At 35.5% G+C, this 12050-nt stretch overlaps 2 long non-coding RNA genes and 1 pseudogene across 3 annotated transcripts in view; all 3 read right to left on the bottom strand.

The window, feature by feature from the left end:
- LOC100375478 (uncharacterized) overlaps positions 1 to 12050 on the bottom strand; it is a 60351-nt pseudogene that overhangs the window by 27746 nt on the left and 20555 nt on the right. The window lies entirely within an intron of this gene.
- On the bottom strand, positions 235 to 5629 carry LOC102803654 (uncharacterized). Its single transcript, XR_014930048.1, has 4 exons — positions 5488 to 5629; positions 4547 to 4691; positions 554 to 643; positions 235 to 467 (listed from the first exon to the last, which is right to left on the bottom strand). It is a non-coding gene; the product is annotated as an uncharacterized LOC102803654 (long non-coding RNA).
- Positions 5764 to 9545, bottom strand: LOC102803730 (uncharacterized). Its single transcript, XR_438369.3, has 3 exons — positions 9387 to 9545; positions 7527 to 7680; positions 5764 to 7261 (listed from the first exon to the last, which is right to left on the bottom strand). It is a non-coding gene; the product is annotated as an uncharacterized LOC102803730 (long non-coding RNA).

Here is a 12050-nt window from a genome sequence, read left to right as displayed (position 1 = left end):
TGGCCAGTATCAAGTCTGTTTCCAATTTATTATCTTGCTTTTGGTGAGCAATGTTTTTTTTTAATTACATGAAGATTGTTTTAATTAACATCAATATGGCTCAAATTTATACTAGATATAATTACAAATGTCCTAGTTCAAAAAAAATTATTTATGCCAAGCTGTTTTGCCCAAATATATAGTATTGTCAATTAGTTTAATAATGTGGATAAGTTAATAACACTACACTAAATATAAATAAAAACAGAAACATTTTATTTATGTTACTTCTAAAAATTGTAACCATTAATATTAAGCTGCTCAAACAAATCTTGTAAAGTGTTTCATATATTCATATATACTGATTCCGATTGTAAGAAAATTTTCATAATGAGACGCAACTGATAAAATGTTATGGCAGTCACTGAACTAATTTAGCTGAAGATTCAACATGATGGTGTCTTGATCCATTAATGTTCACCAGTCCACTGAAATAGAAATTACACAATTGAGGATCTATGTATATGTAATTTCCCTTTTATAGCAACACCAATTCTGTATTGAGAAATCTTACCTATGTCAAAAGTTGCTATGAAGTAGTTGACCTTTTCACCACCTGACTTTCTCACCCAAATTGTTCTGCACTTATTTATATTCAATATTTCTGGAAATGAACAATAATTTTGGAGCCAACAGACAAAATTTGAGTAAATTTTCAGTTCGGCTATTACAATAAGTCCACATATAATCCCTTTAGATCCTTACCAATAACTGCCCGGTATAGCTACTACAATAAGCCCACATATAATCCCTTTAGACCCTTACCAATAACTGCTAGGCATAGCTACTACAATAAGCCCACATATAATCCCTTTAGACCCTTACCAATAACTGCCAGGTATAGCTACTACAATTAGTCCACATATAATCCCTTTTGACCCTTACCAAATAACTACCTGGTATAGTTACTACAATAAGCCCACATATAATCCCTTTAGACCCTTACCAATAACTACCTGGTATAGTTACTACAATAAGCCCACATATAATCCCTTTAGACCCTTACCAATAACTGCAAGGTATAGCTACTACAATAAGCCCACATATGATCCCTTTAGACCCTTACCAATAACTGCTAGGCATAGCTACTACAATAAGCCCACATATAATCCCTTTAGACCCTTACCAATAACTGCCAGGTATAGCTACTACAATAAGTCCACATATAATCCCTTTAGACCCTTACCAAATAACTACCTGGTATAGTTACTACAATAAGCCCACATATAATCCCTTTGGACCCTTACCAATAACTGCAAGGTATAGCTACTACAATAAGCCCACATATAATCCCTTTAGACCCTTACCAATAACTGCTAGGCATAGCTACTACAATAAGTCCACCTATAATCCCTTTAGACCCTTACCAAATAACTACCTGGTATAGTTACTACAATAAGCCCACATATAATCCCTTTGGACCCTTACCAATAACTGCCAGGTATAGCTACTACAATAAGCCCACATATAATCCCTTTAGACCCTTACCAATAACTGCCAGGTATAGCTACTACAATAAGTCCACATATAATCCCTTTAGACCCTTACCAAATAACTACCTGGTATAGTTACTACAATAAGCCCACATATAATCCCTTTGGACCCTTACCAATAACTGCCTGGTATAGTTACTACAATAAGCCCACATATAATCCCTTTGGACCCTTACCAAATAACTACCTGGTATAGTTACTACAATAAGCCCACATATAATCCCTTTGGACCCTTACCAATAACTGCCTGGTATAGTTACTACAATAAGCCCACATATAATCACTTTGGACCCTTACCAATAACTGTCAGGTATAGCTACTACAATAAGTCCACATATAATCCCTTTAGACCCTTACCAATAACTACCTGGTATAGCTACTACAATAAGCCCACATATAATCCCTTTAGACCCTTACCAATAACTGCCAGGTATAGCTACTACAATAAGCCCACATATAATCCCTTTGGACCCTTACCAATAACTGCCAGGTATAGCTACTACAATAAGTCCACATATAATCCCTTTGGACCCTTACCAATAACTGCCAGGTATAGCTACTACAATAAGCCCACATATAATCCCTTTAGACCCTTACCAGTAACTGCAAGGTATAGCTACTACAATAAGCCCACATATAATCCTTTTAGACCCTTACCAATAACTGCTAGGTATAGCTACTACAATAAGCCCACATATAATCCCTTTAGACCCTTACCAATAACTGCCAGGTATAGCTACTACAATAAGTCCACATATAATCCCTTTAGACCCTTACCAATAACTGCCTGGCATAGCTACTACAATAAGCCCACATATAATCCCTTTAGACCCTTACCAATAACTGCCAGGTATAGCTACTACAATAAGCCCACATATAATCCCTTTAAACCCTTACCAATAACTGCCTGGTATAGCTACTACAATAAGCCCACATATAATCCCTTTGGACCCTTACCAATAACTGCCTGGCATAGCTACTACAATAAATCCACATATAATCCCTTTAGACCCTTACCAATAACTGCCTGGCATAGCTACTACAATAAGCCCACATATAATCCCTTTAGACCCTTACCAATAACTGTCTGGTATAGCAACTACAATAAGCCCACATATAATCCCTTTAGACCCTTACCAATAACTGCCAGGTATAGCTACTACAATAAGCCCACATATAATCCCTTTAGACCCTTACCAGTAACTGCTAGGTATAGCTACTACAATAAGCCCACATATAACCCCTTTAGACCCTTACCAATAGCTGCCTGGTATAGCTACTACAATAAGCCCACATATAATCCCTTTAAACCCTTACCATTAACTGCTAGGTATAGTTACTACAATAAGCCCACATATAATCCCTTTAGACCCTTACCAATAACTGTCTGGTATAGCAACTACAATAAGCCCACATATAATCCCTTTAGACCCTTACCAATAACTGTCTGGTATAGCAACTACAATAAGCCCACATATAATCCCTTTAGACCCTTACCAATAACTGTCTGGTATAGCAACTACAATAAGCCCACATATAACCCCTTTAGACCCTTACCAATAACTGCTAGGTATAGTTACTACAATAAGCCCACATATAATCCCTTTAGACCCTTATGAGTAACTGCTAGGTATAGCTACTACAATAAGCCCACATATAATCCCTTTAGACCCTTACCAATAACTGTCTGGTATAGCAACTACAATAAGCCCACATATAATCCCTTTAGACCCTTATGAGTAACTGCTAGGTATAGTTACTACAATAAGCCCACATATAATCCCTTTAGACCCTTACCAATAACTGTCTGGTATAGCAACTACAATAAGCCCACATATAATCCCTTTAGACCCTTACCAATAACTGTCTGGTATAGCAACTACAATAAGTCCACATATAATCCCTTTAAACCCTTACCAATAACTGCCAGGTATAGCTACTACAATAAGCCCACATATAACCCCTTTAGACCCTTACCAATAACTGCTAGGTATAGTTACTACAATAAGCCCACATATAATCCCTTTAGACCCTTACCAATAACTGTCTGGTATAGCAACTACAATAAGTCCACATATAATCCCTTTAAACCCTTACCAATAACTGCCAGGTATAGCTACTACAATAAGCCCACATATAACCCCTTTAGACCCTTACCAATAACTGCTAGGTATAGTTACTACAATAAGCCCACATATAATCCCTTTAGACCCTTATGAGTAACTGCTAGGTATAGCTACTACAATAAGCCCACATATAATCCCTTTAAACCCTTACCAAATAACTACCTGGTATAGCTACTACAATAAGCCCACATATAATCCCTTTAGACCCTTACCAATAACTGCTAGGTATAGCTACTACAATAAGCCCACATATAATCCCTTTAGACCCTTACCAATAACTGCCAGGTATAGCTACTACAATAAGCCCACATATAACCCCTTTAGACCCTTACCAATAACTGCTAGGTATAGTTACTACAATAAGCCCACATATAATCCCTTTAGACCCTTACCAATAACTGTCTGGTATAGCAACTACAATAAGCCCACATATAATCCCTTTAAACCCTTACCAATAACTGCCAGGTATAGCAACTACAATAAGCCCACATATAATCCCTTTAGACCCTTACCAATAACTGCCAGGTATAGCAACTACAATAAGCCCACATATAATCCCTTTAGACCCTTACCAATAACTGCCAGGTATAGCAACTACAATAAGCCCACATATAATCCCTTTAGACCCTTATGAGTAACTGCTAGGTATAGTTACTACAATAAGCCCACATATAATCCCTTTAGACCCTTACCAATAACTGCTAGGTATAGTTACTACAATAAGCCCACATATAATCCCTTTAAACCCTAACCAGTAACTGCTAGGTATAGTTACTACAATAAGCCCACATATAATCCCTTTAGATCCTTACCAATAACTGCCTGGCATAGCTACTACAATAAACCCACATATAGTCCCTTGTTTTGACCCTGTATAATGATCCTTACTCTTAACTGCCACAATTATTATTATCACTGTCAGCACAGAGATAACACCTCCTAATATCATCCATTTATTACAGGTGGTCGGGCCATCATTGCTATACTTTTCAAATCTCAGATCTCCTTGGCTATAGTCAGTAGAGAAGTCGCACTGTATAGGAACAAATAATATATAATTTAATTAATTTCTTGTAAATATTGGTGTGATATGTGTATAGGTTTTTGCATAATGATTTATGCATGCCAACGAGTGGCCGCACATTCGCCATGAATCGTTTGATACGATTGACTAAAAGTGTAAGCTGCAACGTTTTTTTAAAAAGTGGCCCAATGTGTTGAGTGGTAGGCCTCTAACAGGAAGTCGGGGTGTAATGTGGGTATACTAATATTGATTTGCTGATCAACAATTATCGTACAGACGCCGTTCTAATAACTATTGATGTGTAATATGGCGTCGTATGCGTGTCTAATATAAGCATACACAGCATTTAACAAAATTTCAATAACGCAAGTTTCGAGTACTGTACTTCATGTTAGGGAACATACATTTGAAATCATAGGGGTGTTAGAAGAGTGTGGCCATTACACTGTTTTCGCGGTGTCTGTATATTTTGATTTTTTCTTGAATTTTGCCAACAATTATTCCTGGAACACTTTGGTTTATAGCTAGCAATTTGCTTTCAACAAATATTACAGCCACCCCTATGATTTCAAATGGTCGACCCTTTATGCCAATATGAATCGTATCAACGCATTTGTAGATCGTATCATTATAATGTTGGTAATATATATGTTACCATATTCTAATATATCCCGGACATCGTTAATAAACTTTCATCCTGGGTAAAAATTCACGTGATAAAGCATTTAAGATCCAGATTATCGGGAATGTCATACCACGATCTTACCAACGGGGGAGGTAATCAATAACAACGAAATTAACTCACGTCACTCATCTTGTTAGAAATACGACAAATCTTCACCAATTCAGACGACGTACCAAATCTTCACCAATTCAGACGACGTACGACTTCAAACTCTGCTGATATTTGTTATGATTCAAACGGGTACTTACGTATTTGTGACGTAGTTCAGACCTGAGTTCAGTGACCTCGAACTCTTAACTTCCTGCCGATGACAAACGTTACATTATGCACAGTTCTGAGAACTAAAAAGTTGCCAGAGACGCACATAGTCACAAAAAATGACATATGTTATAAAGATTTGCATGACAGATTGCTATATTTATTTCATTTACATCCTGTGTGACACAAGGCCGAAATTATATCATGTCAACTAATCATATGCACTATTCTGCTTATCACATACGTTACAAAATGCATATTTGAAAGTTATGAATACAGGTTTAATTTACAATTTCCTAAATATGGAGATCACAATTTGACCCACCATCTCTAAAATATAAAAGTGTATATATAATACAGTAATGCTGTATTAAAATATCAAGCCATATAATCCCTAGGATTATGTACGTTGTTCTCTTCAAATATGTGTAGATCTGTTTCGACATTGACTCTCATTTGGAGTTGCAACGTCAATGGACGGCGCTGCATTGTCAAGTAACGGTAACAGGATGTCCTTTACTTTACCACGTATGCTTCTATCCGCGGCGTTTTTACCACAGATGTCCCGTACTTCTTCACACGTTTGGTGATACACTACTACAACAGACTCGAACGACATTTTTTATTAAAGATTGTCGTTTATTTCTCGGTGTACGGTGTAAAAGTCACAGGGAAAAAGATTATGTTCAGCTTGTTACAAACTAATTGTACATTGGTTATGCAGCAGGTTTCTTTTTTCTTTTTATCAAAATCAACCTTTAATATTAGTATTCAAAAACATTATTTAATAATTGTAAAACGTCGAACATATATGTTGCTTTTGTTCCGGTTGTGGTATTAAATAACCCTAAGTTTGTTTTTGCACTAAAAGTAATATGTTATATTCATCGCAAGACTATATTTGTCCCTTTGTACCCATTGTTCTTGATTTATTTGTTTACTTTTACACAAATTGTTGCACTCCATATATATAATATATGTCCATCTATACTATTATACCTTTCATTATACTAGACTAGGATTGCTGTTTTATACTCCAATCTTTTTTTGTTTTTAAATTGTTATCTGTCCGCTACCTATATTACAAAGCAATTCTTGTTTTTTACTATTAAACTTCCGTTGAAGGGCAAAGCAAAAAGTATAAAGACACCAAAAGAATAAAATGGAAATGAAATAAAATAAATGAATAAAAAATAGAACCGCGTCAGCGCATTAATTGTCCCTAGGACAAGACGCAAACTATTTTTGGCCTTAATTCCTGAATTCATGTTGTGAATTAATACAACGCAAAGTTATGTTGCATTTCATTGTGGATGTGTTAAAACAATTACATTACACCAAAGATGGAAGAATACAAATCACTAGCCCTGAAAAAAAGAAACATAAATGACTTTGGGTTTAAATAAAATACAACCCTAATATAAATCCAAGTGCTTCTAGTTCGGAATGACTCGTGAACTGAATACAGCCATTGAGATTGGGTTATCCAATTCTAGATGAAGAGATTCCCTGGCAGATTGTAACTTTCCTATCGTCCAATATTTGTTTTGTTTCCTTCCACTGAAATACTTGAAGATATAAATCAAAGGTTCTGGTGTTCTGTATCAGTCCATTTATGCCGGTGTTCACCATTCCACTGAGATAGAGATAAAACGAAATGATACAAATGATAATTAAACCAATAACACAATTATGAATCACCATAAAGATATTAATAATCTCCAGACAGAATGAAGACAGACACATGTTCGAACATTTCATTTCTTTTACATGTACCTTTTACCATTGTATATCTTTAAAAGAGATAAATTATACGACTGAAAATACTGCAGTCTACATCTTCACATTTCTTACAATAAATTAACCCTCAACAGTAACTGCTGTAATCCCCATAGCCTTACCAGTAAACGCCAAGGTCACTGCTATTACCACAACGCCACAGATAGTAATTGCTAATAACACCCATTTATCATTTGTATCCATGCTTTTCCAACCATATTTCCCTTCGACTGAATATAACTCAGCTTCATCAGTAGTGGTGTTAGGCAATTCACTCTTTAGAAGAAAATATAATCAAATATAACACTAGTATATAACTCATAACAATCACATTTGAAAATATTGATGCAATAGGAACACTGTATATTTGTTAGTGTGATAGGGACACTGTATATTTGTTGGTGTGATATGGACACTGTATATTTGTTGGTGTGATAGGGACACTGTATATTTGTTGGTGTGATAGGGACACTGTATATTTGTTAGTGTGATAGGGACACTGTATATTTGTTAGTGTGATAGGGACACTGTATATTTGTTGGTGTGATAGGGACACTGTATATTTGTTGGTATGATATGGACACTGTATATTTGTTAGTGTGATAAGGACACTGTATATTTGTTAGTGTGATAGGGACACTGTATATTTGTTAGTGTGATAGGGACACTGTATATTTGTTAGTGTGATAGGGACACTGTATTTGTTGGTGTGATATGGACACTGTATATTTGTTGGTGTGATAGGGACACTATATTTGTTAGTGTGATAGTGACACTGTTAGTATATTTGTTGGTGTGATATGGACACTGTATATTTGTTGGTGTGATAGGGACACTGTATATTTGTCAGTGTGATATGGACACTATATTTGTTGGTGTGATAGGGACACTGTATATTTGTCAGTGTGATATGGACACTATATTTGTTGGTGTGATATGGACACTGTATATTTGTTGCTGTGATAAGGACACTCAGTCTGTATATTTGTTTGGGTGTCAGGGATCATGAATGCGATTAATACACTATATACATGTATATGCACTATATATATGTTGGTGTGATATTTATATGTTTTGCATAATTCATTGTGCGATAACATAACTGATCTTTCTAACAGCTATTATGACATACGCATCCAATCTTGAAATGTTGATTTCTCATTCAAACGCAGTATAAACAAAACTTCCAGAAAACATGAGTTTAAATGTGGTCTGCTAATATTAATGTTTAGGTTTTCTCAAACTAAAGTTACATGACTTTCTGCATTCTGTCATTTGTGGTTGATAGACATGATCATCGTCCAAATGGCACGGTTTCGCTAGCTCGGTGTTAACGTGAGACGATGGCTAAATAAACGAACCTTGGCTGGCGAAGATATGAGATGATTTGCATGACAGATTGTTAAGTACATTTGTACTTATTTCATGCGCAAGAAATGCACGATATTATTATAAGTTATTCTATGGCTCATATATTATCACTTGTCTGCGCATCTGTTTTATCATGTTAATTATAGGGTGTCATGGACCTCTGCAATACATTGCTTATACAGTGTGTTAGACTGACATAGAGTACATGCGCCATAGCCACCACAACTGTAAACGTGATGCGAACAGTGAATCTGTTATAAAACCAACCGTTACCACTGTAGTCACAATTATATGACAGTATAGATATACGTTACTGTTAAAAGGGCGGTGGTCGTCGCGCAGTGCGTGTTCGAATTTCACGTAAATATACAATGTATTTTACACACGTTGTTTACGTCACTATGAGTCTCATATCGAACAGGACGCTGCACGACGACCCTATAATTCCTATACACCCGGACATAGAATGTACGATAATGAACAGTGAACTGTGCTGCCTGGGTGAAACCTTGAAAAAATTCACATGATGAATTCTTTTAATCGAGATCGTCGAGACCACAACCTGACTGACGGGTAGATAGCGACAACGAAATTAACACGTTATTACTTACTTCAGGGGAACTCATCTTGATGGAAATGCGACTAATTTTCGTCAATTCAGAAGACGACTTCAGACTATGCAGGTATTTATTGTGACCCGAGTTAGTGTATGTCCGTATGTGTGTAAGTGTGTGACCCAGTACAGTGACCTCGAACTCTCTGCTTTCTCCTTAGGTCATACCATACTATATACAAACAGCTGCCCACACTCATTCACAGCCAATGATATATGTGTAACCTAATTTGCATGACATATTTTATACATAGTCCAAATGCACGCTGTATTAAAATGAAAGTTGTATGCTTATCTATTTATTATGTTGTTTTGAGATGTCAGTAAATACGTCCGGAAATTGCTATATATCCAATGAAAAGCAGCACAATAAGGTATGCAGGATTGACTTTAAACCAGCCAAACTTCAGGAAAAATACAGTAAAACAAGACAAGGAATTCTGAGCAATAAAGCTTTACTCAACTTAACCCTATATGATCAAATACAATGTATTATAAGGTTAGTGTCTGAAGCATTTAATAAGTATATGCATTTGCATAATTGACTAAGTTTGTCTTTGTAAAGCTAATTTTGTAAAAGAAATATGTTTTATATGTTGAAATCTTTGCATTTGAGCAATTCATTATGTATTGGTCAATTGCTCCCAGAATTTTAGAGTTTGCAATTCATTTTAGATTATGTTAAAATTTATTGTTTTGGTGTCATATCACTACCCTTCCAGAGCATTTGACATTGAAATGTTTCTGGCTATTGTTTAATAAATGGTAAGAATGTGATTTGTCCGTTGTTCATCTAGTTCAGTTTCATGTTTAAGGCTATCCTGGTTAGTTTTGGAACTTGTTGTATTCTTGCCCAGTATGAGAATACATTACTGATTAGTCCTGTTTGGGTAACGACCACATTCACCTTGTGATGCGATATTTGTTTTTTTTCTTTTGATTCCCTAAAACGTTTTCACAGAATTTCATATTCTAGGTTGTCATTTAAACTTTTATTTTATTTTATTTATCTTTGATGGTCTAGCTGTTGGTGTCATATGCTCACCTCACTGTGCTGCTGTTCAAAATAGGAGTGTTTTAACTTGGGTATAAGTATACATATGCAAGAATCACCTATTACAGGAAAATGCAAAACAAAATAACAGTGGAAGAGACAAATGCACCACAGGCAAGAGTTGCTCATAGAGCTGCCATGAAACAATTGAAGAGATGCACGCCAACAAAGATATCACAGTTAACAGCAAGCTCGCCAACGCTGAAAAACAAAGCAACAATATAGAAGTTGTGAATATATACCAACAAATCAATAACCTGAACAGAGCACTAAAATTATTGTCATTAAGAAAGACAACTTGTTCTACATTTATAATAGAAATATCAACCCTGGTGAACACCTGATTAAAGCACTCAAATAACTCTGATACTAGAAGACTTGTGGGTAACATGAAATACAGTACGCCACTTGTCATCTATCAGGAAATGTTAAAAGCCGGTTTAAATGGCACACTATATAACACAGTGACACCAATAATAAAAGAACAGAGATATTAAATTTTAAGAAAGTGTTAAATAATGGTGTGTAATTCTATTTATTCATTAATGATCTAAGTAACTCATTAGATAATAGCATGGAACCATTTGATGCAGCCACTTTGAATGATCACAAGATCTAATCACTGCTATATTCAGCTGACTAACATTAACTTGCTTGCAGAAAGAAATCAACATCTGAAATACATTCCGATCTCTCCCAATGTTTATCAAGTTTCGTCAAACTTAGTGTTGCTGCTATTCCTTGCTCTGATGTGCTCGAGGATACATCACAGGCGTACGTGTCCACATGCCATATTATTACCAAAAATTAATAATTTTATAATATAATAAAATGATTATTATTAATTGTCTTAGTAATACTACTGTCGATAGGCATACGTTTACTAATATACATGTCCATATATATTCATGAGGCTGAAACTATCCAATAAATCAGATATATCCAAGGATTTAAAAAAAAAACAGACTGGCGTTGGGTCAAACTGTAACTAATCTATTTTGACTTGCGCCCTCAGACAACGACTATAACTCTATCTGTAGATGGCGTTATTCACAACACAACGCCGGCGTGACAGAAAAATGTTGTTGGCAACATACTAAGTTAGTTTTTTTTTGCAAACACTGTGACATTGATTGAACTTTGTCTCCATGTCAAAAAATTGCAAGTACTGCTATAACTTGACGTTTCAAGTCCACGTCAAGGAAGTTTGTAATAACTGTCACATATAACGTGAAATTCGAAGACGAAGAATTTGCTGTGCTATGTATCGTGGCACCTTGTTTAAATCAGGCATATGTCTGATTTGTGGCCATTTATTTATTTATTAACTTCCCCCGAAGGGGATGAAAATGGTTACAAATCATATATTAGTAAAAGAAAAATAACTACATGAAAATAATGAAACATAACGCGAAGAAAAAATATTGAAACTACAATTGCGAATACTTTTTTTTATACCGAAATTAGTTTTGAACAAAAAATGATAAAAATGATAAAAATTTGTATACAAGGTAGTGGCAACTTCACAATGCTTTAACCGTGAGACGCATCCCTGGTAATTACGTGATCGTACCAACGACTGCAGCGATTAGTTGGTCGATGTTTACT

This window comes from Saccoglossus kowalevskii, chromosome 1 (assembly GCF_978046115.1).
Source record: "Saccoglossus kowalevskii chromosome 1, keSacKowa6.1, whole genome shotgun sequence".
In the NCBI taxonomy this organism is placed as follows: Eukaryota; Metazoa; Hemichordata; class Enteropneusta; family Harrimaniidae; genus Saccoglossus; species Saccoglossus kowalevskii.
The sequence above is the reverse complement of the archived record's forward strand: the minus strand, read 5'-3'. Positions and strand labels throughout refer to the sequence as shown.